The sequence below is a fragment of the Rhipicephalus microplus genome, chromosome 6 (assembly GCF_043290135.1).
Source record: "Rhipicephalus microplus isolate Deutch F79 chromosome 6, USDA_Rmic, whole genome shotgun sequence".
Classification (NCBI taxonomy): domain Eukaryota; kingdom Metazoa; phylum Arthropoda; class Arachnida; order Ixodida; family Ixodidae; genus Rhipicephalus; species Rhipicephalus microplus.
The window spans coordinates 118,753,130-118,764,040 of NC_134705.1; the positions used below are offsets into that span (position 1 = coordinate 118,753,130).

The following is a 10,911-nucleotide window of genomic DNA, read 5'->3' on the forward strand; positions in this document are numbered from 1 at the left end:
AGCACACGATGGCCTGGGAAGCCATAGGAGGAGGGCTTGTGGCAGATGCAGTGGTCATGACAGCAGGTAGAGTCCGGCTTCGCAACTCCAGGATTGCAAGGAGACCCAGCACCTCCACCAATTATAATATAGAACGGAGACAGTCAAAACTGTTATCCGAGACCAGGTAGGAGCGTAGGCCTAGCTATCAAAATCAGCGACAGTTCGGGCCGAGCGTCTCGTGCTTAGCACTGACAATGTGTGTGCCGAGATTTGCATGACCCACTACAATCATCATTACACATAGAACAATGGCTCGGGGAAGTGCTGATGAATTGAAAGTGTCAGTTCGTCCACTGATGCGTTTAATGCTATATTGATTATGCAAGCGGCGTGATATGCGTGAAGGCGCTACCAGTGGTAAGGGAGATGGCCTGATGCTATAGCGATATTTATGGAATAAAGATAAAAGAGAAATGGAACGACGTACAATTAATGGCACAAGCGGTATGTCATGTTTGATCTGCGTTATGCTGGAATGTGGGCTGTAGTTGGAAGTAATGAAACGAGCGGCTCTGTTTTGTACAGACTCAAGCTTGTTAGTCAGGTAGATTTGATGAGGAGACCACACTGGTGAAGCATATTCTAATTGCGGACGAACGATGGTTTCATAGGTGAGTTGTCTTAGACTGCTTGGTGAGTTCCACAAGTTCCGGCGCAGGTATCCAAGTGACCTGGATGCCTTGGCAGTAATGGTGTTAATATGCATGTCCCATAAAAGATTGTGCTTGAGATGGACGCCTAAATATTTATACGATGATGCCTGGGATACTAATGTGCTATCTATGAGGTATGAAAAATCGGAATTGATGCGCTTGCGGCTGAAAGTGATAACCTTGCATTTAGTAGAGTTAAGACTCATCTGCCATTTGTCGCACCACTTTGCAATTAATATGAGATCATTTTGAAGTACGAGGTGATCTTCGGTGGATTTAATTGAGCGGTAAATGATGCAGTCGTCAGCGAAAAGACGCAGGTTAGAAGATATGCCTGAGGGTAAATCGTTAATGTATATTAGGAACAGTAAAGGACCAAGGACACTGCCCTGGGGCACACCTGATGTTACGTCACAGAGAGATGAGGTAAAACTGTTAGCTGAAGTAAACTGCTGACGGAAAGAAAGAAAGTTACGAAGCCATGATAATGTTAAAGAATCCAGACACAGAGCTGATAATTTCGAGAATAAACGCGAGTGTGCCACAGAGTCAAATGCTTTGGCAAAATCTAAAAAAATACAATCCGTTTGAAGATTAGCGTCCATGTTAGAGTGCAAGTCAGTAGTGAATTCTAGCAGCTGCGTGTCACATGACAGTCCTTTTCTGAAACCGTGTTGCTGAGAAAAAAAGAAGGAATTATGTTCAAGATGAGCGTAAATATGGGAGGCGATAATGTGTTCAAGTAACTTACAGCAAATGCATGTTAGTGATATGGGTCGGTAGTTATGCGGGGAATTTTTATTACCGCTTTTGAAAATTGGGATGACCTTGGCGATCTTCCAGTCCGTGGGTAATAAGCCTGATGATAATGATTGCTGAAAAATATAGCAAAGAATTTTACTTGATATTAGGACTGTGTTTTTTAATATTTTAGAGTTAATGTTGTCAACTCCAGCACTGGTTGAGATCTTGAGATTTCCTATGAGATTAGCGACACCTTCAGCGGAGACATCAATCGCACTCATGTACTGATAATCATGGTCAGGAACAATGGGTATGTTGGAATCATCTTCCCTCGTAAATACAGAAGCAAAATATCTGTTAAAGACATGCGGGCATTCGCTATCATCAAGTGGCTGCTGTTTATCGTCATACAGTGAAATGTGATTGCTAATGCTATTAGGAGACACAACACGCCAAAACTTTTTAGGATTAGATTTCAAGAGAGAGGGAAGATCCTGGGAAAAATATTTCTTTTTTGAAGTTCGAACGGCGCAACAGTAGCTTTTTAAGCATTCGCGATATTTTTTCCAAGCCGATGATGTAGGTGCAAGCTTAGCTTTTCTGTAAAGACGCTTCTTTTTATTACGATGACGATTAAGATGTTTGTTAAACCAGGGATTAGTTTTATCGTTGGAAATGGACACCACGGGAACGTATCGGTGCACTAAATTTGTTAGCACGTTCTTAAAAAGCACCCAGTTCTGCTCAACGGTCCTATCAAAAAACGAAGGTAAAAATGTCCGAACGAAAAATTTGTTAAGTGCAATATTCATATCCTTATAATTAGCTCGATTGTAATCGCGGATTTGAGTGATCGTGCTACCTTGAAATGCAAGAGGAATGGTAAGTTGTCATTGGATAAGCCTGTGATCACTAGAACCGTCAAGGTATAAAACATCACTAATTGACTCAAGAGCATTGCATAAAACGAGATCAAGAATATTAGTACCGCGGGTTGGCTGATTAATTGCTTGGAAAAAGTTGAAGTCTAAGGTGAGGTTTATGAGCTCTGTTGCATTTTGGCAAGAAGATGACAATTGAGACCAATCTATTTGCGGAAAGTTAAAGTCACCAACCAGGTAAGTAATGTCGGCTGGGTATTTACCGATAGCTGAAGTAATGGAACTTCGAAGTTCGTCAATGAAGGAACTATTGGAATCCGGCGGACGGTAGCAGACGCCAACCAGTACCTTTGCCGTTGATGTAGTACAGGCGGCCCACACTATTTCAAGGCAGGAGTCGGTATTCACCAGAAACGGCACTAATCCTTTTTTGATAGCTATAAGAACACCACCGCCTTTTTTAGCTTTGCGGTCATGTCTATAAAGGCTATACTTATTTGGGTTGGCAAAAATTTCACTGTCCATTACATTCGGATGCAGCCAGGTTTCCGTAAGTGCAACAATATTGCTATCAGCATCTTCCAAGAAAGAACACAAATCATCACGTTTAGGAAGAAGGCTTCGAATATTAGTAAGAAATAAAGATAGTGTTTGAGAACTGCTGCGACTAGGTCTAGGTATTGCTCGAGTTCTTTTATCCCTGCCTAGCTATCTAGCAGCTGCTATAACAGTGTCTATCGCACTATCATACACATACGTTTGTTGATCAATGAGTAGTTTATCAAAGGCCAGCTTGCCTCTCTTATCCTGCATCTTGGCAAATTCAAGTAACTTTCGCCTTGATAACCTGGTCGCAACAGAAAAGTCTTCTCTAATTGAATAAGTCGAGCCTTTGAGCTTATGCGCAGATGCAAGAATTCGCTGTTTGTCCTTGAAGAATGCAAGTTTCGCAACGATAGGTCTTCGCTTATTCAAGGCAAATTTCCCTAGTCGATGAACACGCTCAAAATGGCTCTCAGTGATAGTAACATCCAGCTTTTGGGCGCAGAAGGTAATAATTTTCTGCTCAGAATCATCCCATTTTTTTTTCATCATCCTCAAGCCCAAAGAAAAGCAAGTTCGACCGCCGAGACCTGTTCTCAGCATCGTCACATCTTTCTGTAACCTTATTTAGTTTCGCAGCTAGGTCACACAAGGAAGGATCAAGGCCACTGAGCTTAGGTATGGTAAGTGACTCTATTGTGTTTTCCAGTGACGTAACACGGCCAGACAGCTGCGTAATTGCCATATCTGTAGCACGTTGCTTTTCCTTTATGCCCTTCAGCTCATTAAGTATTTCCGTTTGACCGGTCTCGAGCCTACGCATGGTATCCAATACTAAAGAAAGCACACCCTCCTGTGTTGTTTGCACAGGGGGCGGACCAGGATTTGTCTCTACATCGCCGGCCATTAAGAGCAGCAAGGACATAGCAGCGGAACAACATCGCGACACTGAGCAGATAAAGCGCTTCATCATAGCACAGTACTTTGGTGGGCACGACACCGCGAACAAACAGTAGTCACTACTCCTTGGACCGGCAGCACCGCCTAGGTAACTAACCTGCACAATCAGGACGGGTAAATGACGCATGTCTGATGCGGTGTAGTGCCCAAATCCGCCGGTGGTACGGTAGCTTTTATATCCTGGACCAGCTGTGACGTGGATCGTTGACGGAAAACTTTGTTGCCAGGTAGAAGCAGCGATGTCATCCAGTATCAGCGTAGCTGGCGATGAAACACGGAAAGGCGGCAGCAGAAGGTCGTGACCATGCTCACGCTGGGCAGCCGTCCAGCACACCGCGCCACAGAGGAGAGCACCCTGCACAATCAGGACGGGTAAATGACGCATGTCTGATGCGGTGTCCGCCGTTATGCAGACACTGCTGAATCAGGGCGTAGATGAAGTATATATAAACATTCTGGAACAAATCTACAGGGGATCAACTGCTACCATAGTGCTTCATAAAGAAAGCAACAGAATACCAATCAAGAAGGGTGCAAGGCAGGGGGACACAATCTTTCTAATGCTATTTACCGCGTGCTTAAAGGAGGTTTTCAGAAGCCTAGAATGGGAACAGTTAGGGATAAGAGTTAATGGAGAATACCTTTTTAATCTGCGCTTCGCCGATGACATTGCATTGCTGAGTAACTCAGGGGACAAACTGCAACTCATGATAACGGAGTTAGACAAGGAGAGCAGAAAGGTGGGTCTTAAAATTAATCTCAGTGGACAGCTATTCGTCAATTGATTTCATTGCACTCCATACTGCTGCATAAGACCACTGCGCTGGAGACACTACCGTGTTCGACGATCATTTGACGTGCTGCATTCGAGAACACATCTGAAAAGTTTTTTTTCTTGTTCGTTAGAAATGAATACAACCGAAAAGCAAACTGTGTAAACCATTCACGCCAAATAGTTGATTATTTTCATGCAGGAAGTAAATGAGCTTGCTTGTGGTAGAATAATTAGGTAGTTAGTTACAGACTCGTTAACATGTTTTTACTAAAACTCGCGCAGAACGTCATATTCTTTCATTTTTTTTGGAAGAAGATAATGACTGCTTTAAAATTCTGTCTTGCGAATTAGAAATTTTTCTGACAGTGCATCATAAATCGTGACTGAAGGCAGCAAGCATTCAGAAAAGAATTATGGTGGGGTATTTGCTGATATACATGAAGGAGCTGTGCCCCGCGACAGGTTAGGGACAGGGCAAAAGAGTAAACATTGTGCTGCCTGTGTGGCGCCATTCTCTCTGGCATTTTGTCGCAAGGTGTTATGTCATTCGTCAAAATGCGTTATATCGCCATGCGCAATGTGTTGTTCTATAAATCATTCACATCCAAGATTTATCGTTGCTCATCAAAGGGCATTACAGGTGACACAATGGTGATAACGAAAGATATAGAAGCTTCATATTGTCTTTGTACTTATCAGCTATATGAAGTGCATATGCGAGCTCACACCGTCTTATTGGATGAATACAATGTGACATTAAAATGCACACCAAGCTATAATGCAGCAATAAAGGAGGAGTGCAAACACGCTTCGAAGCATTTAAACAACGAAAACCACTCTACATCTAGAATTTTTGTCTTGGTGGTATGGATTCACCCTGCTCAAGCACTTATGTATTCTAAAATGCTTCAAGCAGAACATTTTGAAATATTTATCTTCAAAATGGTGCCATTTCACGGATGAACACATTGCTTATCAAGATGTATAGCTTCGCTACATGTGGCTCAAGTTACATTACAGCTATCAAAAAGAGACATATATTCTATTTAGTCTTCTTCTTGCAAATGAAAAAAAAATTATTTGCGTCCTTTTTACTCTAATCCCAGGTCACCTTCTTGAATGATTTCTTGTGTTTTTTTATTACTCCATATCAACCACACAAGGCTACCTTAGAGCCGGTCAGTGGAGTTATACCGAAAGTAAAGCGGTAACTTTGTGCCCTCTATTACGAGTAAAATAAGAAGAGTGTTGAATTTTTCAAATATCTATTTTCACGTGGTATCGCTGTGTAATATTATCAGAAACGCTATATCATCCCAAAACATAAGCAGGCAGGGTTATGTTTTTTTGTAACCGTTACAGGAAGGCACACTAATGTGAGTTGGTTGCCATCATTCTTAAAATATTTCGGCGTTGGGACATAGAGGATGGAAAGCAAGCTGCTTCCAATTACTCGGGCCTTGTTGTAATTTATTTATTATTTATTTACAAAGTACTGCAGGCCCATTTAAGGGCCTCATCAGAAGGGGCAAGATCATAACATTGCACACAGGTGTAAAACCGCAAGAAAAATAGCAATATCAGCAGCAACAAGAAAGAAAGCACTAGAAATAATGGCTAAAGCCTTACTTCATGTCATGCACAATTAGCGTACGCGTTAGGGACTTATCAAAACTTAGTACATCAAATTATTGAGTTTTCACAACGTTAGTCTGGCGCAAGCCGAAGCGTCCGACTACCAACTTACTTTAAACTACAACATTTCTGGGAAATCATCTATATTTTCAGGTCGCAATAATCATGATGTCATTTGTGGTTTTACGTTACAAAGTCAAAATGCTATAATGAGAGACCCTGGTGTGGAGGGCTCTAAAAGTTTCGACCAACCTGTGCTCTTTATTATTCGCTGACATCCCTCAGTAAGCAGGCCTATGCCATTTCTCATCTACCCTACTGCAAACGCCTCGACCGCGATCAAACCCAGAACGAAGGCTGTATCCGCAGCCATGCACCGTAGGCACAGATCACCGTGGTGGACAGTTCAAGGTCGCTCACATATAATTCATTTGTTCCCAAACGAAAGAATTTGTAAACTGAGCCAGAAGTCGCACCTCTGTTAGGAGTAGCGCAATACATTTGGTTCACGATATTTACAACAGTTAAGGATGGTGTCTGATGCTCTATTTCCATGTTAGCACAAGGACATTAACGCCCATTTTAGTGCTCTTGACTCCACTGGGAGATATTCAGCGCTTATAAATTAGCGCCGAAACAGCTTAAAATACCGGAATGTCCAAGCGAGTTTTTCGTGCAATCTCAAAAATGTGTCAACAACGTAGGCCTCCTCAATTTATTTATCCACAATATTAAATCATCACGGAAAAGGCAGCAAACAAGTAGACAGAAAGGGAGAAGGTGGGGAGGCTAACCAGAAAGACGTCTTCTTAGCTTCCCTATATTGGGAATTAGGGAAGGGTACAAAATAGAGAAAAAATGAAAGAGAATAGAAGGGGAGGGAGATCCAACAAATTCACCCCCACGGTTTGATTTTTTCAGAAAACAAGAACTCTAGATATATATGCGACATTCTCAATTACCAGTACATGAAGTACTACTTCTCACGAGTGCCATTTGGCATTGGCTGGCCTACATGAAAAACATAATGCCCTCTTGACGAAAAAGAGAAACCCAAGTTTCAGCAGAGTACCTCCAGCATAATAAAGACTCATGCGTAGTCTTACATGATTAGGATGTTTATGTTTTTACTTTATTATACATGTTCAAGTTTCACTCAAGGGCTAAGGAGTAGCCGGCGCCATAACTGTGCGCCAGCATCTTTATCAATCAATAAATAAAAGATCTTTATTGCACTCATTTGTTGTTGCACAATCGTTATTCGCATAAATACCACTGCAAGAACAAAATGAAACGGGTTGCAAGAAGAAGTTTCATGTAGAACTGTTAGTTTTTTTCAACTTGCAATGAAAATCAGTTGTACTTGGCCAACAACAGTATGTTCAAATTTTACAAAAATTGTGGGGTCATTATGCGATTACAATACTTCAAGGAAGTGCCGGGAAACAGATTAAGAGCATGCAAGCAAACGTTCCTGAGTTTTTGTTAAATATTTTCGTTATTTTTCGAAGACAGTGCACCATTTGGTAAAAAAGGCGGTGAAGGATAGCGTACAATTTAATTCGAAGGTGCCACAAAACCTAGCTTTGACAGTCAATGCTACTAAAAATTTCTGTAACCAAAGTGACATTTCTTACTACTGTTACAGGAATGTGCGAGACTATCATTTAAAATAGTAGTCGTGATCGCAAATGCGTCAGGGTGATTAGCGATCACTACCACAGTGCTGCTTTAACGACAACGTTTGATGTCACATATGACAGACTTAAATTAGATGTACGACTACCATAAAGATGATCCCAGTTGTTAACCCAATTGTCCAAGTCATACTATATATTACGTGCCAAACTTTACCACCATTTGAATGACCGTTTATTTGATACTCAGGACACAATGTTACAAAATTGTACAAGTTCATTCATCTGAGAACGTCACTGGAAATTCGTTAGAGGTTGGAAGAATTCGCCTCGCAATGGTGACAATAGCAGTTTTCACTTATTGGCAGTTCGTTTCATATCGATTTGTACACCTTCGAAATGTGACTGGAACAGATATAAAGAACGAAGTGACTTCTTATCACTAGTTATTTGGTCATGTCACAGTTTACACAGAGAAAATGAATCGCTTTTTTATTGAGTCGTTGTTTGATGTCCATGATTCAATGTTACAAGTATGTATGAGATCATCCTACCGATCGCATTACTTGTGATCGTGAATAGGAAGGATTGATTGGCGTCTGAATAGTGATCACTTTATTGCTAATGACAACTAGTGTGATATCAATGAGCACACACTTGAATTGTAAGTGGGACTGCTACAGAAGGCAAATTGATTACCTATCGCAAGTGACTCAATTGTGCCATAATAACTGCGAAGCATTGCTTTGCGTACTGCAAGCACGTGTGGCGTATGTCTATGTATCTAGATGACTATCTATTTACATAAGCGCGGGCGAGTATGTGCCACTGGTGATTGACAGTTAGTAAAACATATGTGCAATTTTAAGGCGTGAGCGTTAGGAAAATGCTGACATCGGCTGCGTTGATCCAACGAATGTAAAGAAAAATATGCCAGGGTCCCAGCAGGAATCAAAGCCTTGCGTTCTGCGTGGTAACCAAGCATTCTGCCACAGAGCCACGCCACGTCTCGCAACTACTACGAAGATCAGTGGTCGAGCCTATAGGTTTTAACATCCATAATGCCTACATTGAAGTCGCCGACTAGTATAAAGTGTGGACAGATGGACGCATGGATGAACGGACGGACATGTGCACGTGTGCACGCATACACGGACGGATGGAGAGATGCATGAACGAACGGACAGATGGACGGCATTGGTGATCCTGTATTGTGCTGCCATATAGTTTATTACAAACAAGGCTGGTTGTTTACACATATGTTCCCAATTCTCTTGCAGGTGTTTAGTTTCGATTTGTGTTTTCTGGGGCGTGATGGACGCCAACGAGGTCGGCGCTAAGAAGCTTCGCCTCTAAAATCTGGCATCGGTACAGTCGACCGACGAACGCAAAGAATAAATATCATGGTTCCAGCAGCAATGCAACCCCACATTATGCGTGGCAATCACGTATTCTACCACACAGCCAGGCTAGGCCTCAGAAGTGGTTTTCAAGTACACCGTAATGTTCGTGAAGCGTCATTTTTGTTGCGGCGCTGGTTATTCCATCTTGTAAACAGTACACATCATTTCCAGCATTCACAGGGTTTACATTCTTCAAGATTTGGCAAGCATGGATGTTAGCGATATTGAAAACTCCCGTCTCCGGTGCGTGTGGGCATAAACTTCATGTTTTCAAACCCAGTACCACTCAGATTATTTTTTACGCAGTTTTTTTGCTATGTCTCCTATGACCAATATCACGACGCACAGGGTTTTAATGAAATTGACATATAAATGTTGATGCAATAAAAATATTAGTGATGCATAGAGAGTAAGGAACACGTGCATACACAGATCAATTGATACAGCAACACTATTCATTATATAATGTGCCTTCAAGCGACGTAAACTGAGATGTAAAGTGGCGCTAATAGAAATTTGATATGTACCCTACTCGCTCCTTCGAGGAAGGCTTGGACAGACGCTTTCGTTATTGTAAATGTAAAGTTCCTGACAGCTCTTTTTTTTGGTACATTACTTTCATCCGCCACTCCAGAGAGAGCAAGATGCCCCACTTCAAGGTTACAAATACTCGACTGCTCCCTCGACGACGTTACGTGTTTTGATTGCGATAGCAATAATATGGAACCATTCAGAGAAGTTTTTGCCATCGCCGTCACCATCAAGTTCCGGGTATGTACATCTAAATCAAAAAGCCTAAACAAACCATATAACAGTTTCCATGTGCGCCACCAGCTTTCGGACTTCTCCCCATTCACTCTGAACCCTGCATGCCACGCTAGACAGCTATGCCACACGCCAGTCATTCTTTGAATGCAAGCGGCAATCAATTAGCGCTACCGGTACGCAGATTTCGGAAGTGCTTCGACGTGGTGATAAGCAGCAGCAAGGTGGTGCAAAGGCTGCCCTTTAAAGCAACGCTCATTGATTTATTTTCAACAGGTTTTGATACGTGCAATGAAGGTTCATGAAGTGGATGCTGATGATAGAGCAAAATTGGGTCCTAAGCTTCAATACATCTGCGTTGAAGTCATCGACTAGAACAAAAGACGGACAAATGAAAGGACGAGCGGACAAACGCGCGAATAGACGAGATGATGGTTTATTTTATGTACGCTGTGTAGACAGCTGTGCGCCGAGATGTTTTCCACCTGCGCTTCGACAGTGCACGGTGTCCGGGCGGAATGAACCCGATTGAAGATCGTGAGTTCCCAAGAAGCTTTATTTCTAAATGTGGGCCTTTTCTGTACTCATTCACGATGTGGAATGCCTGGCCATTTTTCGAACACCACGCACAGCAGCATCGCAAAGGGGTCACACCATGATCCGCAGTGCTCAACAAGAAGGTTTCGGTGCCGTAGACGCTCGCAGTCCGACCATGAAAAACGTTGAAATTACAAATGCGCAGTTGTTGGTTTTTTATCTGTTCTTCGTATACCTATGCTCTACGTTCAAGCATCCTTCTTTGAACAGCTTCGTGTGGGAGTCGAGCTGTGACAGCAAGTAATTCACTGTCCTGGCGTGTGCGCGCGCGTGTGC

General features: G+C 42.3%; 1 long non-coding RNA gene across 1 annotated transcript in view; it reads left to right on the plus strand.

Moving 5' to 3' along the window:
* LOC142765450 (uncharacterized) overlaps positions 1–7,472 on the plus strand; it is a 50,608-nt gene extending 43,136 nt beyond the window's left edge. Inside the window, exon 5 of the long non-coding RNA XR_012884256.1 lies at positions 7,155–7,472. This is a non-coding gene — a long non-coding RNA (uncharacterized LOC142765450). The remainder of the gene's footprint in view (positions 1–7,154) is intronic.
* Positions 7,473–10,911: the final 3,439 nt, after the last annotated feature.